This window comes from Pseudopipra pipra, chromosome 7 (assembly GCF_036250125.1).
Source record: "Pseudopipra pipra isolate bDixPip1 chromosome 7, bDixPip1.hap1, whole genome shotgun sequence".
NCBI lineage: Eukaryota > Metazoa > Chordata > Aves > Passeriformes > Pipridae > Pseudopipra > Pseudopipra pipra.
The window spans coordinates 4,445,558-4,461,787 of NC_087555.1; the positions used below are offsets into that span (position 1 = coordinate 4,445,558).

The window sequence follows — 16,230 nt, forward strand, 5'->3', positions numbered from 1 at the left end:
ACAGCGGGACTGAGGTGTGTCCCGTCCTCCTCTGCAGATCAGTCACAGTTCAGAGAAGCTGGTGCTGCCTCAGATGGGATATTTGACCATGGGCTGCCGTGCTTCCAGCCCTCGCCCCTCACGAAGCACAGAAGAGGAGCAGAGATGCCCTCAGAAGTGGGTCTCAGTTGGGGTGGGTGTAGGGTAGGGCTTACGGGGCCCTGTGGGTGCAGGGCGATGGAGGAGGCAGGAATAGGGAAAATAATGGGATCACAACTCCAGTTTGCTGTTCTTTAAGTGGCAAATCTATCCCAAAGGGCAGCTTGATGGATTTCATTCATGGCTGTTCCTACCCTACATCATCTCAGAGAAGTGCCACTTTGGATTTGTATATCTTTCACTGACATGTATATTTCGCACTCATTAACCACTTACCTTGGGCTAATTATTCAACTTTTGTTCCAAACTCCAAATTTCCTTGTTTTCACGAGTTCTTGAAGCCAAAGAGACCACTCCTGACAGATTCATTTCAGCTTTGTCTGAGGGCTTGCTATAGCCTTTTAGCTTGTTTGAACGATATTTTCCATGCCGTTTTTTAAAATTATTAGTCAGAGTGAAACCATCTCACTCTTTTAAACCTGCAAACGATTCTTACCCATTTCAGGTAAAAGCAAATTCAGAACTTCTGTTGCTTTTTACAAGAAAAAAAATTAATTCATTACATCTTGGTGCTTCAGCCAAGCTGGTTGCAATTAACTTTGCTGTTTCTGTCCACATTTTTCCCGCTCTAGTTTCTAGGTGCTTTTCACTGTTTTGTTCCATCTTCAATGGCCTGATGGTTTGTTTTCCATCTATTTAACCTTTGTCAGCACACAAACTCCCAGGAATGACAGGTCCTGGAGTGCTTAGTCTGTGCACAGTGTCTTCTTTGGTTGGTGTTTTAACTCGAGTGCACTTAAGCACACGCTTAAACCTGACTTCAGTACAATCTAAGCCTCTGTCAGATAAATGCAGGCAGGGTTGGGGCTGTTTCCTGCAAAAGCACCTGAGGCAGGAGGGCTTGTGAGCCTGGTGCAGGTGTGGTGGGGAATACCCAGCTCTGCTTTGCCGTGATTTCCTGTCTACACAGCAACTGAAAGTGGTGCACTGAGTCAAATCAGAGACCCAACCACTGGGGTTTTCCCCCTCGAACGGAAACTGAGCTCAAAGAGGACCAGGTCGGCAGCTGAACCAAACCAGAACAAACCTTTGAGGCACAGAACTTAAAAAAAAGAGTTTAAATGGCTTTGCAGTGCCCAGGTCTGGGGCAGTCCCTCCTGGGGTGGGGATGCACCGAGCTCACAACATGAGGGGCCCCCAGGAGGGGAGTTGGCATCTCCCCTTCTTGGCTGCTGGGCAGAAACCTGCCTGGGCCATCAAAGTTTCATCATCCCACCCTGGGGGAGTGTTTTGATTTCATCAGATCAGCAGATTTTTCCAAGAAGTGCTCTGCCTTTGGGTTTAGCAGTTGGGGTTTTTTTATTATTATTGTTATTTCCTCTGCTCAGCTGTGGAACGTGTTGCACATGTACAAGAAATCCTCCATGGACCGCAGGAAAGCAATAAACAGCCCAAGCTGAGTAGGAAGTGGATGGAAACCCAACCCAGAAAAATGAGAAGTGGAACTTTCAGCCTTGGCTTGACTGTGTGCCCAGTGATGCTGATGCTGTGCTGTCACTGAGTGCAGCAGGCTTAGGCCAGTCCTGGGAGCTTTGGAGAAACCCAGTTCTAGAGCAATGCAGGGCTTATTCAAGCCCTTTCTCAATTTATTTTATTTTTTTTTGTTACGCCCCATTTTTTCCAGGTAAATTCCACTCATATGTCACATAACTCCCATTTTAAATAGCCATGCCAGTGCCTCCGACCAAGGGCTTCTCATTCAGTCCAAAGGCATTGTGCTGCTTTCCCAGGAGCTCAGTGGCAGGCCAGAACATCCAAAAGGCATCCTCAGATTCAGGAAAAATAAAAACATTGATTTAATTTTTTTGACTTGGAACAAAACATGGTGAAGGAGGCAGGAAGATTTCTCCCTCTGGTTTTGCTTATTTCCTTGGGCAGAGCTGGCATAGGGGTGGGGAAAAGCTGGAAGCAAAACTCCAGCTCTGGGACTGGAGAAATCAGCCTGCTGGTTGCTCTGCTCCAGATTCCAGACTCTGCTACAAAGCTTCCCCCCAGGGCTGCACAAATATCACTGCCACAAGGATCTGTCTGCAGGGCCTGTTTTCAAGTAGTTTAGTGCTACTTTGTGGTTTTCAGGAGAAAGTGTTGGAAAAGAGAGTAGCAGCAAGAATCCAAGCCAAACTTGCTAATTTTGGCTGGTTGTTCTTTTTCTGATTTCCAATTGCTGCTACGTTTTCGCTATTTTTACTTAAAACCACAGAAATAAGAAAAAACTGAGTTATGTTATGAAGATTTCCATTCACTGTTCTGACTGAATAGAACTCAGCTTTGTATGACTCTGCAAGGGCAGGATATTCCCCTCTTCCTTGTTGTTTTGCTGATGCTGAATCATATTTCATAGTGATACTGAATTGGAAAAATTGAGCCTGACTCTTAGACACCTCAAAATGTGAGTTTAGTCAAATTAAACCTAAGACCAGTTTCACATTTTGTGGCCTTCCAGTACCTAAAGGGGCTCCAAGAGAGCTCGAGAGAGACTTTGGACAAGGGCCTGGAGGGACAGGATAAGGGGGAATGGCTTCCCACTGCCATGGGACAGGGTTAGATGGGATATTGGGAAGAAATTCTTCCCTGTGAGGGTGGGGAGGCCCTGGCACAGGTTGCCCAGAGAAGCTGTGGCTGCCCCATCCCTGGAAGTGTCCAAGGCCAGGCTGGACGGGGCTTGGTGCCATGGAACATGTCCTTGCCCATGGCAGGGGGCAGAATGGGATGATCTTTAATGTTCCTTCCAACCCAAACCATTCTGGGATTCTCTGACTGTTTATGACTTTTGGTGCTGATACAGCACCATACAACAGCAATCCTCATAAGCTTTGAGGTGTTTATGAGAGCTGGGGAGCTTGTGCTTCACCCATCTTATCTTTCTCTATAAATTACTGATTTTGGTGCAGACTCAGATGCAAAGTTCCCCTTGCCTGGAGCATGGACTGCTGGCTGGATGTCCTGGGTGGTGGCTGGAGGTGCCTGAGACACAAGTTCTGCTGTAAAACACAGCAGGTGAGCCCGGTGTCTGTTGGACTCGAGGCCAAGGCCACATCTGCTCATTGAGAACAGATTGAAGAAGCAGGCAAAGGATGCAGCGAGATGACAGGAATATCAAATCTGTTTGCTCAGGGAAGGGTCATTTTCTGTAACACCTGCTTGTTACTGTCTTCTGCTCAGCATGGAGTCCTCTGACAACCTTGTGTTGAGGGACCTTGTCTGGGCTGCCAAAAATCCAGAGGGAGTCACTCTTTTATGAGCAATCCCTTCCTCCCTTTTATGTTGTTAGGAATTTCCCCGCGTGTCTCACAAATTCCTTTGGATTACGTTGCATCCATGTGAAAGTAATTCAGCCCAATTCGGCTTCTCTAACCAAAGGGAGTACTCATTCTCCTCCTTTTTTCCCGGGTCTTTTCTTAGTGTTTCCAGTACCTCAGCCCAGTGGCATGCAGAACAGAAGTGATCTCAGGCGAGGCCCAATTATCACCACTGCCCACTCTGGCTGGGAGGAGATGTTTGCCTAGAATTCCAGTTAGTCGTGGGGTTTCCATGAGGAAACAGCAGCATGGAAAGGTGGGTGACTTGTTGCTGCTCCCAGCCGAGGTTACAGCCCCTCTTCATGGCTGGGGCAGTGAGCCACGGGGGGAGATAAGGGGTCAACACACCAGTAACTTGGAATTATAATCCTGGCATCTCCACACTGTGCTCCTGCTGCCTCTGAAACACGGTAAACGCGGATCTGAGGAAAACAAGAAGTGCTTGAACAATCTCCAAGGGAATGATTATTGCTTTTTTTCTTTTCTACCCCTGCGGTAAACTCCCCTTTGTCAAAATGAAAACTTTCCAGGAGAAAAAAAAAAAAAAGAGCTTGAAAAGATTCTGGTCGAGTCTTTCATTTGTTTGTTTCCAAATGTCATTTTAATGAAGTCCAAGAGCTGTATCAGATTTTGTAAAAGTCAGAATGAAAACAAGATATATCCATTTCACCATTAAAAACAGAGCTGGAAAGGAAGATTAGACAATTCCCCTGCCTTTACATGGGAGTGACTATTTTCAGGATACAGATAAAATGCCAGGACCCTTTTGCTTTGCTTTCATTCCCTTCCCCAAAATGCAGTCTCCCTTTTCACTTTGTGAAAAGTGCTACCACACCTTGAACACTCCATGCTCCCTCTGGATTGAGGCTGACCTCAATTAGGAATGCACAATTAGAAATCTTGATTAGAGTATCCCCTCCAAGAGCACATCCCCTTGCATGAGATGCCAGGCTCCTGCCCTGCTCCAGCCCTCATCCCACACAAAATCTTGCCACAACCTTTCCATGGATCTTTGTCACCTCCTTTCTATCCAGGGTTTTATCGATTGTCCTAGGAATTAATTTACACCAATGCTGGAGAAACTCCTTTATATCTATAAGACCCTTAAGCCAAACCCACACTCCTGCTACTATTGGATCCATTTAATGAAATCCAAACATTCTGGGAAAATGTATCAATTTCACCTAAAGTTCCAACAGGAAATTATGGAAACATTTCCGTCCTGTATAGTAATTTTTTTTTCCTGCATTGCCTGTTTTTCTACCATAACTGTAACATGCAGAGTAGTTATGTTCAGATTTCTATCTGAGTTTTTAGCATAAAAGTCAAACCAAACCAAACATTTCAGCTTCATTGGTAATTTGCTTTCATTTGTGTTTGGAAAAAGTAGAAAATCACACATTTGTATGCTCGCTTCCCTCAAGACAAATGCTTTGGAGAGCGCTTTTCCCTGACTTTTGTGCTCAAAAGTGTCGAGGAAATCTGAGTCACTTGTCTGCTTTGAATTGCAAAGAGTAAATGGGGTTCTCAACCCCTTGGGCTGTGTTGGAATCTCAGCCAGAGGCCTCTATTAATAACCCAGCAAGTTCTTGTGTGGCACTTTCTTATCCTCATGGCACAGATGGGAATGTGGCACGGTGGTGGTTCTCCAAGGTCACCCAACAGCCAGAGCCCAAGTCCTCTCCTGCTGCCCATTGACCTACTTGAACCGGATAAAATGCATCATCCTCTTACACAACAGCTCCTCCATTAATGCACACCGGAAAACCAGGGATATTTTCACAGACATTTCCATGGGAAACTCTCACTTTCCTCATCAGAAACGTCTGTCTTGGGAAATTCTGCTTTTATCTCTAGGGAAGATTCGAAATGCCAACAAGGGAGGTTTGCCTTCCAGTTCTCTTCCCCAATACATTGCCCAGCTGGAGAGGAAATCTGTACCAGCAGAGCCAACTATGCAGCTGCAGCAGTTTGCTAAGAGATGGTTCCTGCAAATCCGTGAGCCAGGACTCATCCACACACTGGCAGCACAGCCTGATGCCCGCTGTGCCAAGAGAGTGAAGCGCTGGGAAAATCTTCAGGCCACACCCAGTTATGGTGTGTTGGTGCAGATGCTGTGACACAGAATGCCAGAATGGTTTGGGTTGGAAGGGATCTCTAAAGATCATCCAGTGCCACCCCCTGCCACGGGCTGGGACACCTTCCACTAGCCCAGGTTGTTCCAAGCCCCGTCCAACCTGGCCTTGAATGTTTTGAGGGGTGGGGCATCTATCACCTCTCTGAGCACCCTGTTCCAGTCTTTTACCACCCTCACAGTAAAGAACATCTTCCTTATATCTAGTCTAAATTTCCAGGGACATCCTTGCTTCACCTCTCCAGCTGACTAGTGTCTTAGAGGCCAAAACACAGTATCCAAAGCACCAAAAAGACATGTGGACCTGCTGGAGTGAGCCCAGAGAAGGCCACAGAGATGTTCCAAGGGCTGGAGCCCCTCTGCTCTGGGGCCAGGCTGGGAGAGCTGGGGAGGTTCATCTGCAGAGGAGAAGGCTCCAGAGAGACCTGAGAGCCCCTTGCAGGGCCTAAAGGGGCTTCAGGAGAGCTGGAGAGGGACCTGGGACAAGGGCCTGGATGGACAGGACACAGGGAATGGCTTCCCACTGCCAGAGGGCAGGGTTAGGGGGATATCAGAAAGAAATTCTTCCCTGTGAGGGTGGGGAGGCCCTGGCACAGGTTGCCCAGAGAAGCTGTGGCTGCCCCATCCCTGGAAGTGTCCAAGGCCAGGTTGGACGGGGCTTGGAGTAACCTGGGCTAGTGGAAGGTGTCCCTGCCCATGGCAGGGGGTGGGACTGGATGGACTTTAACCCAAACCATTCTGGGATTCTAAGTAGCAATGGAAAGCAAACCTCCACGGCTCAGGAGACAGGCAAAGAACCCCAACAGAGTGGGGGTCACCCCATTCTTGCCCAGCCCATGGTGTGTCTGATCACCTGCACTTGGGAAGGTCTGTGTGTGGGTGCAAGGTGAGCCTGACCCTGGTGTGGAGACCAGGGATATTGCTGTGCTGAGAACTGGGGATCTTTTAGAAAGGAGAACCTGTACTGTCCTAAAACCCCCAAGGAAAGAGGCCTTTGGGGATTGGGTGCTGGCAGTGGCCATGATTTAGCTCAGGAGGATTTGCTCCAAGAGATGCTTGGTAGTAGCACATGCAGTGGGCCCCCAGGTGTTGGGACCAGGGGTTTTGAGAGCTGTGGGGAGCACCAGATGGGGGCTCTTTTGCCAATAAATAGAGCTGTGGTGCTCCCGAGGTCTGAGCACTGAGGGCTCTTCTTGCCTCTGCCTCTGAGGAGGTGTGCGGTGGAGGTAGGTGCAGGTAGAAGGGTGGAAGGCAGGCAGTTAGAGACTGGAAATGTTGGATTTGCTTGACGTGGAGAAGGGAAGAGGATCTGCAGAATCACAGAGGGAGTTTGTAAATGAAACACAGCTGTGGGCCTGCCCTTCAGCAACCCCTGGTAGAGATAAGTGGATGTACCTGGTGGCCAGAGGAGCTAGGAGGGGGACAGAGCCTGCTCCATCTGCTTCCTTTTCTGCTTTATTTTTGAGGTTATTTCACCTTTTCTCAATCGTTCCTATTTTGCTTCTCTCTTGTTCCACCCACCCCAAATGCCACTGGTGCTGCTTTGAATACAGCTGAGCAATTGTTGTTCATGGGAAGAAGCACTTCAAGAGAGCCTCTTGTCTACAGCCCCCTGGAGAAGACTTAATTTGTCTATCACACATGCAGATGCCAGGACCTAGGAGAGGAGTAACTGTTGGATTCCTTGTTCCCTCCTTGGCCCAGGAGCCTGTGCAAGACCAGCTGTGTGGTGATCCTCAGGTATCAGTTCTCTGTCACATGAGTAGTGCCCGGGGATGTTTCAAGAGGGGCGCTTTAGGGTTTCCTCTGTTCTCTTTCTGAGGGTCAACCTGAAAAATGCAAAGAGCCTTCCACTTTCTGCTTTTGGCTGGCTGCTTTTTTTTCCTCCCACAAGCAGAGTTCGGGGCTAGAATTTGGATTTTGAGGCCAAATGCAATGGTTCCTGACAGCCCCTTTTTGTTGAGGGAATGGGTTATGTCTTCTAGCTGGTTTTATGAAGCTCTCAGGCTGCCCAACCCAGAACTTGCTTCTTGGACAGGTTGTGTTTTGCTCTTTCTTTTCCTTCTTAATCTTTGCATTTACTGGCTGGTGGTTTTGGTAGCAACTGGCTGTTCTTGCCATCCTGGCTCCCAGGACTTGGGTTTGGGATGGCAGCTGGAAACGATCTATCAATGCAATGCTTTAAAAAAAAAAAGGAGGTTTCCCCTTTTTATCATCCTTGCTCTAATCCTGCACTCCCTGCTTATCTAGTGCTGGCTTCAGCACTTGTCAGAGCCTGATTGAATTCACTAACCTGGCAAAAAAGGAGCCAACAAAAACACCAAATGATTTTATTTCTTTTCTTTCTGCTGGGTTTGTGAGTTAAAACAGCTCTGTGTGTCTGGATGGGAAGCCCATTTCTGGAGCCTGCTGCTGTTTGTGTGGTTGGCAAAAGTCCCGCTGGCTTCCGAAGGGCGAGGACCCAGGGCAGGACCTGTGGTGTGTGTCCTTGGGCTGTCCCAGGGTGACAGTGGGTGTCACTGAGCCCTGGGCCATTTGCTGAGTAGGAGCTTTGTGGGGCAAATCCTTTGGGGTTCCCTTGCTCTGCTCCCCACCTCCCATGGCACCCGCTCTTCTGGTCCTGGCTTTTGGGGATAACGGGCTGAGGGGTCTGTCTTGTTCTGGAATCCTGTTTAGCCCCAGGGTGTTTGTGATGTGCAGGTGAGGGATGTGTGTTAGCAGCATGCAGGTGGTGCTCAGCTCCATAAAAAGCTGGGTTCTTCCCCCACAGCCTCTGCTTTAACTGGGACATCTCCAGCCCCACCTTGAGCTGGTCTGGAAAGAGATTTTGTTTACTTATTTAATTATTTATTTTTAGCTAATGTGCTTGGGTGGTGTAATTCACTTACTCCCATGGAAAAATATTCCCAAATCTTGCATCTAGTTCTCAAAATGTGGGCTTATCTTCATGGGTACCTGGATGCTCTGCAGCTCCTGACCCACACCCCCCTCCCCAAGGGCTTTTCTTGGGCACAAAGGAGGTCGTCCCGTTGTTTTGGCTCTTTTCCCTTTTCCTGTGCTGTTCACAGGGTTTGACTGAGGAGGGTTATGTTAAATAAACTGGGAAAGGTTGGTGTGCTGGGCCTGTGGTTTCTGTTGAGCGGCTGGAGCAGGGGAAAGGTGTCTGTGGGGGACACAGGGACAAGCAGGGCTGGATGGCTGCAGCAGGGAATGTCAGCAGGGAAAGGCTGTGGAACTTGGTGGCAGGTGGAGCTGAGTAGAAAAGGGCCCCTGCTCCCCATGTGGGTGACTGCACCAGGACGGTTCCCCTCCTCCCAAGGAAAAAAAAAGAGCAGGAAAATCAGCAGGGAACAAACAGGGTTTGTTTTCCTGAGGGCCTTTCCTGGATGGAGTATTTCAGCTTCACCTTCCTCCTGACGGCTGTGGAAAGTGAGTTCAGCAGTCTCCCAGGGCTTGGCTATTCAAGTTGTCCAAGAGAAAAACTTTGCTTTTTCAGGACTACTTTCCTCCTTAAACAAAAGGGATATTGTTCAGGGAAGGATTTTGATTTTATGCTTCTGAAGTCGGGCAACTTCTTCCTGCAGAGGCTTTCTAGCTGGGTTTCACAGTCAGTTTGCTGTGCCCACCTCTCTGGGGCTGCTTGGCAGTGTTCCTGAGCACAGATCCCTGCAGGGAGCTACACCCTGGTCCTTCGTGTTAGTCTGGCTCACTTATGAGAGCAAACAGACTGCAGAATAAATCTCTGCTCTGCAAGATTCAAGTGGAATCGGTGGCCATTATCCAGCTGAAGACAATGACCCCAAAGAGTATCCTGGTGATACTTCAAGGCCAGGTAGGATGGGGCTTGGAGCAACTTGGGCTAGTGAAAGGTGGTGGGATGAGATGAGCTTTGGTCCTTCCAACCCAAACCCTTCTGGGATTCTGTGACAGTTGTGAGTGTACTTGAGCATAAGCCCCTGGTAACTGGCAATACGTGTCCTGTGGAACCACTGCCATGAGCAGGCTCTTGGGTGGCTTCCTGGCCCAGCAAACCCTGGAAAAGCAGGAAGGGAAGAGGTCCTGCTCCTCACCCAGGTACTCTGCATGAAGGCAGGGCTGGGCAGAGGCAAATAGGCAGCTGCAGCCTCCTATGAGAGCCTGGCTGGGCAGGCAGGTTGGCTGGGGGGTAAGGAAGCAAGGATACACAGACAGACAGATGTAAGTAGATGTGTTGTTTGTGCTCAGAGCAGTAATTTTCTACTGGATTTTCTCCCCAGTGCTAGACAGGGTGCTGTCCCAAGCTGGGACTTGACCAGGTGAGGTTAGTTTTCCAGTGGCAGAGCTTTTTGGGGACCTTCCAGCCCATGCTCAGGGTGATGGGGGTGGTTGGTGGTTATTTTCTGTAACTGCTGTTTTATCAGGCTTCAGCAAATGGTATTGATGGAGCAGAGCTCCAAAGAGCATGAAGGGCTCTTGCCTCCTGCATTTGGGACATAAACTGGGAGGGAGAGCACTTTTTCTGTGTTTTAGGGAGTTAAACGTGAGTAACTGATAGGTCAGGTGCTGGCCTGAGCTTGGTTTTACAGAGGATGATGGGGAAATGAGGGGCAATTAGAATAGGTATGTTCCCTTATATTTTGCTTATATTTGCACCCAGGAGTGCTCCCTGAGCTGTGAAACAGGATAGCATGTTTTCCTTCCCAAAAGTAGACATCTCTTCTCTGTTCTGCTGTAGCTAATCCAGACAGTCCTATGAATAGAGTCCCAGAGCAGAATACTCATTACAGGATAGGAATAGAGATTTCTTTTCATCTCCTCCAAACTGAGATCATCTGCATTAAAACAGGGGTTTGTATACCAGGATGAAGGTGTCTGTGTGGGAGGTTGTTCCAGTATATCCAGATGACCAAGAATTCATGTCCAGCATCCACTGAGCTCATCCATACAAACAAATACACAGGGATGGGGGAGCTAAAACTAGGTGACCTTGAAGCTCCCTTTAAGGATCTTAAGGGGCACCTTCCCTTGGAGCAACCAGGTTGCTCCAAGCCCTGCCCAGTCTGGCTTTGAACACTCCCAGGGATGGGGCAGCCACAGCTCCTCTATATCCTTCCATATCATTTAGCATTTAGGGAATTGGGCACCTCGGGTTTAAGGGACTCTTTTGTATCCCCAGGCTCTGCCAGACTAGGGTTTGCAAACGTGACTAAAGATCCCCTATACCTTAAATTCCTGGGGTATGCTGTGTTTCTCCTGATTCCCAAGGACCCCAGGTAAACCGGGCTGTGGAAATTATCATGGGAAATGAAGCCAGCCTGACTAACAGCTCACAAATGGCACCACAGCAACATTTTTGCAGATTTTGCATTAGTGCAAAATGGATGAAATTTAGGATCTCAGCTCAGCTTCACAAACTGCAGGGCTTTTATTCCAAAGAAACTGAACTGAAATGAAATATTGCTTGGCTTGTGAGAGGTTTTTGGTTGTTTGTTCCCAAGGGAAAATGGCTTCTCAAACATTTTCCTGCAGAAAACTCAGAGTTTTCAGAAATTGCATTTGCCTCACCAAAGGAGTTACTCTGGGGGAGAACTCTCATCCATCTCTGAAGGTCAGTTATTTAGGGATGAACCTGTGGAGGTATATCAGTGATGCAGCCGAGGATCAGCTAAGTTATCTGCAGAACTTGATCTCTTGCGTGTTTCTCTTAAATAACCACAAAGTCTGGCCATGGCTCTGTTTCTATTTATGTTTTGGATAACTCCATGCTCTTGTTTTGGGGAAACTGTCATTGTTCTTTTATGCCCAGAGAATGATTACTTTAGTGCAATAGTTTCTCCATCTGATAACTACCATGAAATAAGAACTCAAGGGGGCAGAATCACAGAATCATTGAGGTTGGAAAACATCTCCCAGATCATCAAGTCCACCCTGTGCCCAATCCCCACCTTGTCCCCCAGCCCAGAGCACTGAGTGCCACGTCCAGTCCTTCCTTGGACACCTCCAGGGATGGGGTCCAAACCTCCCTGGGCAGTCCCTGCCAATGGCTGACAACCCTCTCAGTGAAGTAGTTTTTCGCAATATCCAACCTGACTCTCCCCTGGCACAGCTGGAGGCCGTTCCCTCTCCTCCTGTCCCTTGTTCCCTGGGAGCAGAGCCCGACCCTCCCCCTGGCTCCCCCCTCCTGTCAGGGAGTTGCAGAGCCAGAAGGTCCCCCCTGAGCCTCCTTTTCTCCAGGATGAGCCCCCCCAGCTCCCTCAGCTGCTCCTGCTGCTCCAGCCCCTTCCCAGCTCTGTTCCCTTCCCTGGATGTGCTCCAGTCCCTCAATATCCTTCTTGTCATGAGGGGCCAAAGTTGAACCCAGGATGTGAGGTGCAGCCTCACCAGTGCTGAGTACAGGGGGATGACCCCTGGTCCTGTGGCCTCACTATTGCTGATACAAGCCGGGTGCCATTGCCCCTCCTGCCCACCTGGGCACAGCTGGGCTCATACTCAGCCAGCTGTTTACCAGCAGAAGCCATATCCCTGCCTTACATATCTCCTTGCTGTTGGGCACAGTGTGGGGCAGCACGTGGGCACCCACCGGTGTGGTCCAGGCTGCTCTCCTGCCTCCCCCAGCTCCTGTCCCGAATTCCCTGGCAATGCCCTTACTGCAGCTATTTCCAGGCCTGTAAATCACCTTGCCTGTGCAAGGCAATGCTCTTAATTATGGCACGCGAAGACAAATTTACAGCGTGGAGCAACAGTAAAAAATAATCCTGCTTGAAATGATGTGAGATCTGCACTCTGTGGGCTCTCTAAATCACAGCCAGCTCTGTGCACCAGGCTGATGGGCTGTTCCCACCCACTGGCAGAGGTTGTCATTATTGGGGCTGACAGGCCCAAAGAAGTGAGTGCTCAGAGCCTGAAAAATAACCTGCATCACTTCAAGTGGGTGAAAAAAGCCTGTTTGCCTGTTTGTTGGGCACCTGATTTTCTGTGTTGGTGGTGAAGAAAACTAATCTACTAGCAATGAAAATCTTACTTTTACGGGAGGAAATCTGCCCAAGATGTGTTGGCTGAGGGTGGAACAATGATATAGGTGCTCAGTGGTCTCTGGTGCACTATCCATGTCCCTCTGAACCTCCAGATGCTCATCTGCCTTTAGCTATCCCTTGTCTGGAAAGGACCAGGAGAAGTGATGGTGCTGTGGCTTGGACACTGCAGGGGTCACCCCTTTTGGAGGTGACTAGTAGCCCAGAGAAGCTGTGGCTGCCCCATCCCTGGAAGTGTCCAAGGCCAGGTTGGATGGGGCTTGGAACAACCTGGGCTAGTGGAAGGTGTCCCTGCCCATGGCAGGGGGTGGCACTGGATGAGCTTTAAGGTCCCTCCCAACCCAAACCGTTCTGGGATTCTGTGACCTGGAAAGCTCAAAGGGGAAATGGGAGATGCTGATGTGGTGACATCAGCATTTTCCTGAAGGAGCCAGCAGCCATGGGCAGACCTGTAATTTCTCCAAGATCAAAGGCACAGATGAAAGCAGTTATATAACACCAAGCCAGATATTTCATCGTGCATTTCCCACACCAGACCCATTTGTTTCCTCAGAGAAGGCAGGCTTACCTGACATATCCCTAGAGCACCCTCAGAGCTGGGCTGGATGATCACTGCCCTCAGCTGATGGCTTTCCCCTCCCTGCTCCTGTCACTGTTGATCCCTGCAGTTCAGGTAGAAGACAAGCCAAATCAAAGCTTCCAGCCCAATAGCTGGGCTACTCTTGCCTCCCCAGGAAAGAAATCCAAGTTCAGCTGTCCAGGAGCTTCCTATGTCTAAGGGATACTCAGTATGGGCTCCCATGTTAAAATTTGGGAACATCTTCAGCCCTTTCTGTAAAAATCTTCTGCAGGAAGCAGTAAGTCTGTGTTGGGTGCCAGGGAAGTGCTAAAGGAAAACCAACAGTTCATCAATCACTGGTTTAAACAGCCAATTAGTGTAATGCCCACCTTGGCACACAGTCATTTTTTCCATTTCCTGGCTTCCAAGGCTGTTCCTGTGTAAATCCACTGAGTAAACATCTCATGTGACCACCACTTGCTCACTGCGTGGTGTCCCTGAGTTTAGACATTCATCCAGGTGCCTCTGTCTCCCTGTCAGGTCTAGCTCCTGGCTAACCCACCTATATGGGCTTTCGGTGCAAAGTAAGCACCCCTCACAAAAATTTCGGGCAGTTCATCTCTTGGCTGTATTTGGTGTTGTCCAAAGCTTTCCTTGCAAGAGGAAAGAACATCCATGACACCTGCAGGCAGCACACACCAGTGGGCTAAGGCATGAGTGACAAGACAGGGTGAAATGGTTTCAAACTGCACCAGGGGAGGTTCACGTTTGATACTAGAAAAAATTTCTTCACTAAAAGAGTGGTTAAGCATTGGAACAGGCTGCCCAGAGAATTGGTGGAGTCACCATCCCTGGAAGTGTTCAAAAAACTGAATAGACATGGCACTTGCTGGAATGGTTTAGTGGGTGTGGTGGCATTCGGTTGAAGGCTGGACTTGATGGTCTTGGAAGTATTTTCCAACATTACTGATTCTATTCGATGATTCCTTGGGACAATTCTTGGTGGAAACCTCTGCCTTTGGAGGGCTCCCATGGCTTCCCTGAGGCAGGGCAGGTTTGGAGAGGTGAATGCCTGGAGCCATGCTCTGTGCTTTTATGGCACTGCTGAACGTGCAGGCTCCAAACCCTCTGGGTGCTGAGGGCACTCCTTCTTTGCCATGGACACACATTGGGTGGTCCCACAGGGGGTGGGAAGGGAGGACCTGGCGTGTCCCAAGTCCTCAGGACATGGCATGTCCAGAATTGGAGCTGCCTGACATCAGGGTGCCAGGGCTTGTGTGACTGTCACCCTTCTTGTGGTCCTTCGCGTGCCGACGAGACAGCCCCTGGTAAAATATCCCTCCTTAAATGCCTTGCTGATGTTATTTTTTGACACTGCATATGGAAGGCAGCTGTCAATTAGCAGCTGAAAAAAATAGCCTGCAGTGCTAATGAGAGCAGATCTAATAGAGACCTCTTCTAAATTATTTCCATCCATTTTTCAGGGCTTTTAATTGCTGTCATATTAGAAGCAGGACGCCAGAGGGAAAACACAGGGGGAAAAGCCCCATTTGGAGGTAGATTCCTCTCTGCCAGGCCTGATTCAGAGGCATCCTTATGCCCTGAATTTTATTTACAGGAGTTTCTCAAGTTGTTTCTGAAGTTACATTTGGAGCTGGGCCCTGGCCAGCTCCTGCAATCCCTTTTCCCCCCAGGACTGGCATGTTCTATCAGCAACCACAGCCAGATCAAGGCCTGGGGACAGATGTTGTTCTCCCACCCACCTGCAGTGCTTGATTCTGACCTTTCTTTTAAGGAATGAAGTCAAAAAGGAAATAACATGTACTGAAACAGCAGTGGTAAAATGCTTCATATTTCTAAATTCTTGGTGAAGAAAGGCTTCCTAATTATTGTGGGTAAGGGCCATGATGGAGCCCCATTGCATGAGGAAAACAAGGGAATGAATGAAATATGGAGAGGGCAGCAAGAACAAGAAAAGAAGATGGTTTATGAAACTATTCTATGTGTAGAATATATATATTCTATATAGACAGAAGAGACTTGCCTTTAATCCCTACATATATTCACATATATCATAGAATGGCCTGGGCTGGAAGGGACCTTAAAGCTCATCTCATTCCAGCCCTGTGCCATGGGCAGGGACATCTCCCATAGACCAGGCTGCTCCCAGCCCTGTTTAACCTGGCCTTGTATCCATTTCTGGCAGGGGCAGAGCATTCCATGTACCTGAGGGGTTTTTCTTGTGCTCAGCTTTTGAAATGAGGGGGAAATAGCTGCTGTCTCACGGTCAGAGATGTGTTTTTGTGCAGTGGAATTGGTGCTCTGGGAGTGTTGTGGAGAGCCTAGGATGTTTTTATGTCACCTGACATTCCTTTTCTTCCTCTCCAAAGCTTGTGGCTCAGTAAATATGATCTATCTGCTTGTCTGTCTGCATCACCATCCTGGTTCAAAGGAATCCATCCCCTGAGGATCTGTTCCCCTGGTGTCTGTCTGTAAGTGTACCTTACTCAGTTAATAAGGTACCCAAGGGTTTGTAGAAGCATATTTGAGGAGAGAAACAAGGGTTTCTCTGGATGAAGGCAGTATCAGTCCTACACACAGGGTTTATAAATCTGTAATATAAAAATATACATAAATTAAATCCTGACTTTAATTAAATCCTAATTTTAATTCAAGGCCAGGTTGGATGGGGCTTGGAGGAACTTGATCTAGTGGAAGGTGTCCCTGCCCACGGCAGTGGGATTGGAATGAGATGGCCTTTAAGGTCCTTCAAGCCCCAACTATTCTGGGATTCTATGAAATACAATAAAATCTTGAAGCAAAAAAGTAGATTTTGCAAAAGGTTGGGCTCAAGGTGAGCCAGTCCTGCCAGCCCTGTGTGCCCCAACACAGCCATTAAAAGCACATTAAGAGTGACCTGGGAGGGTCGGGATGGCAGTCTTGGCACTGGGAGCTCCCTGAGCAGATAAGGAAGCCCCAAGCAAACAAATTGATCTCCTCGATGGTGTCATGAGTGCAGCAGCTCTGCAA

General features: G+C 48.6%; 1 protein-coding gene across 1 annotated transcript in view; it reads left to right on the forward strand.

Moving 5' to 3' along the window:
* ACKR3 (atypical chemokine receptor 3) overlaps positions 1-16,230 on the forward strand; it is a 132,271-nt gene that overhangs the window by 107,709 nt on the left and 8,332 nt on the right. The window contains exon 13 of the mRNA XM_064660302.1: positions 7,185-7,371. The gene's annotated coding sequence lies outside the window, so the exon portion shown is untranslated. The remainder of the gene's footprint in view (positions 1-7,184; positions 7,372-16,230) is intronic.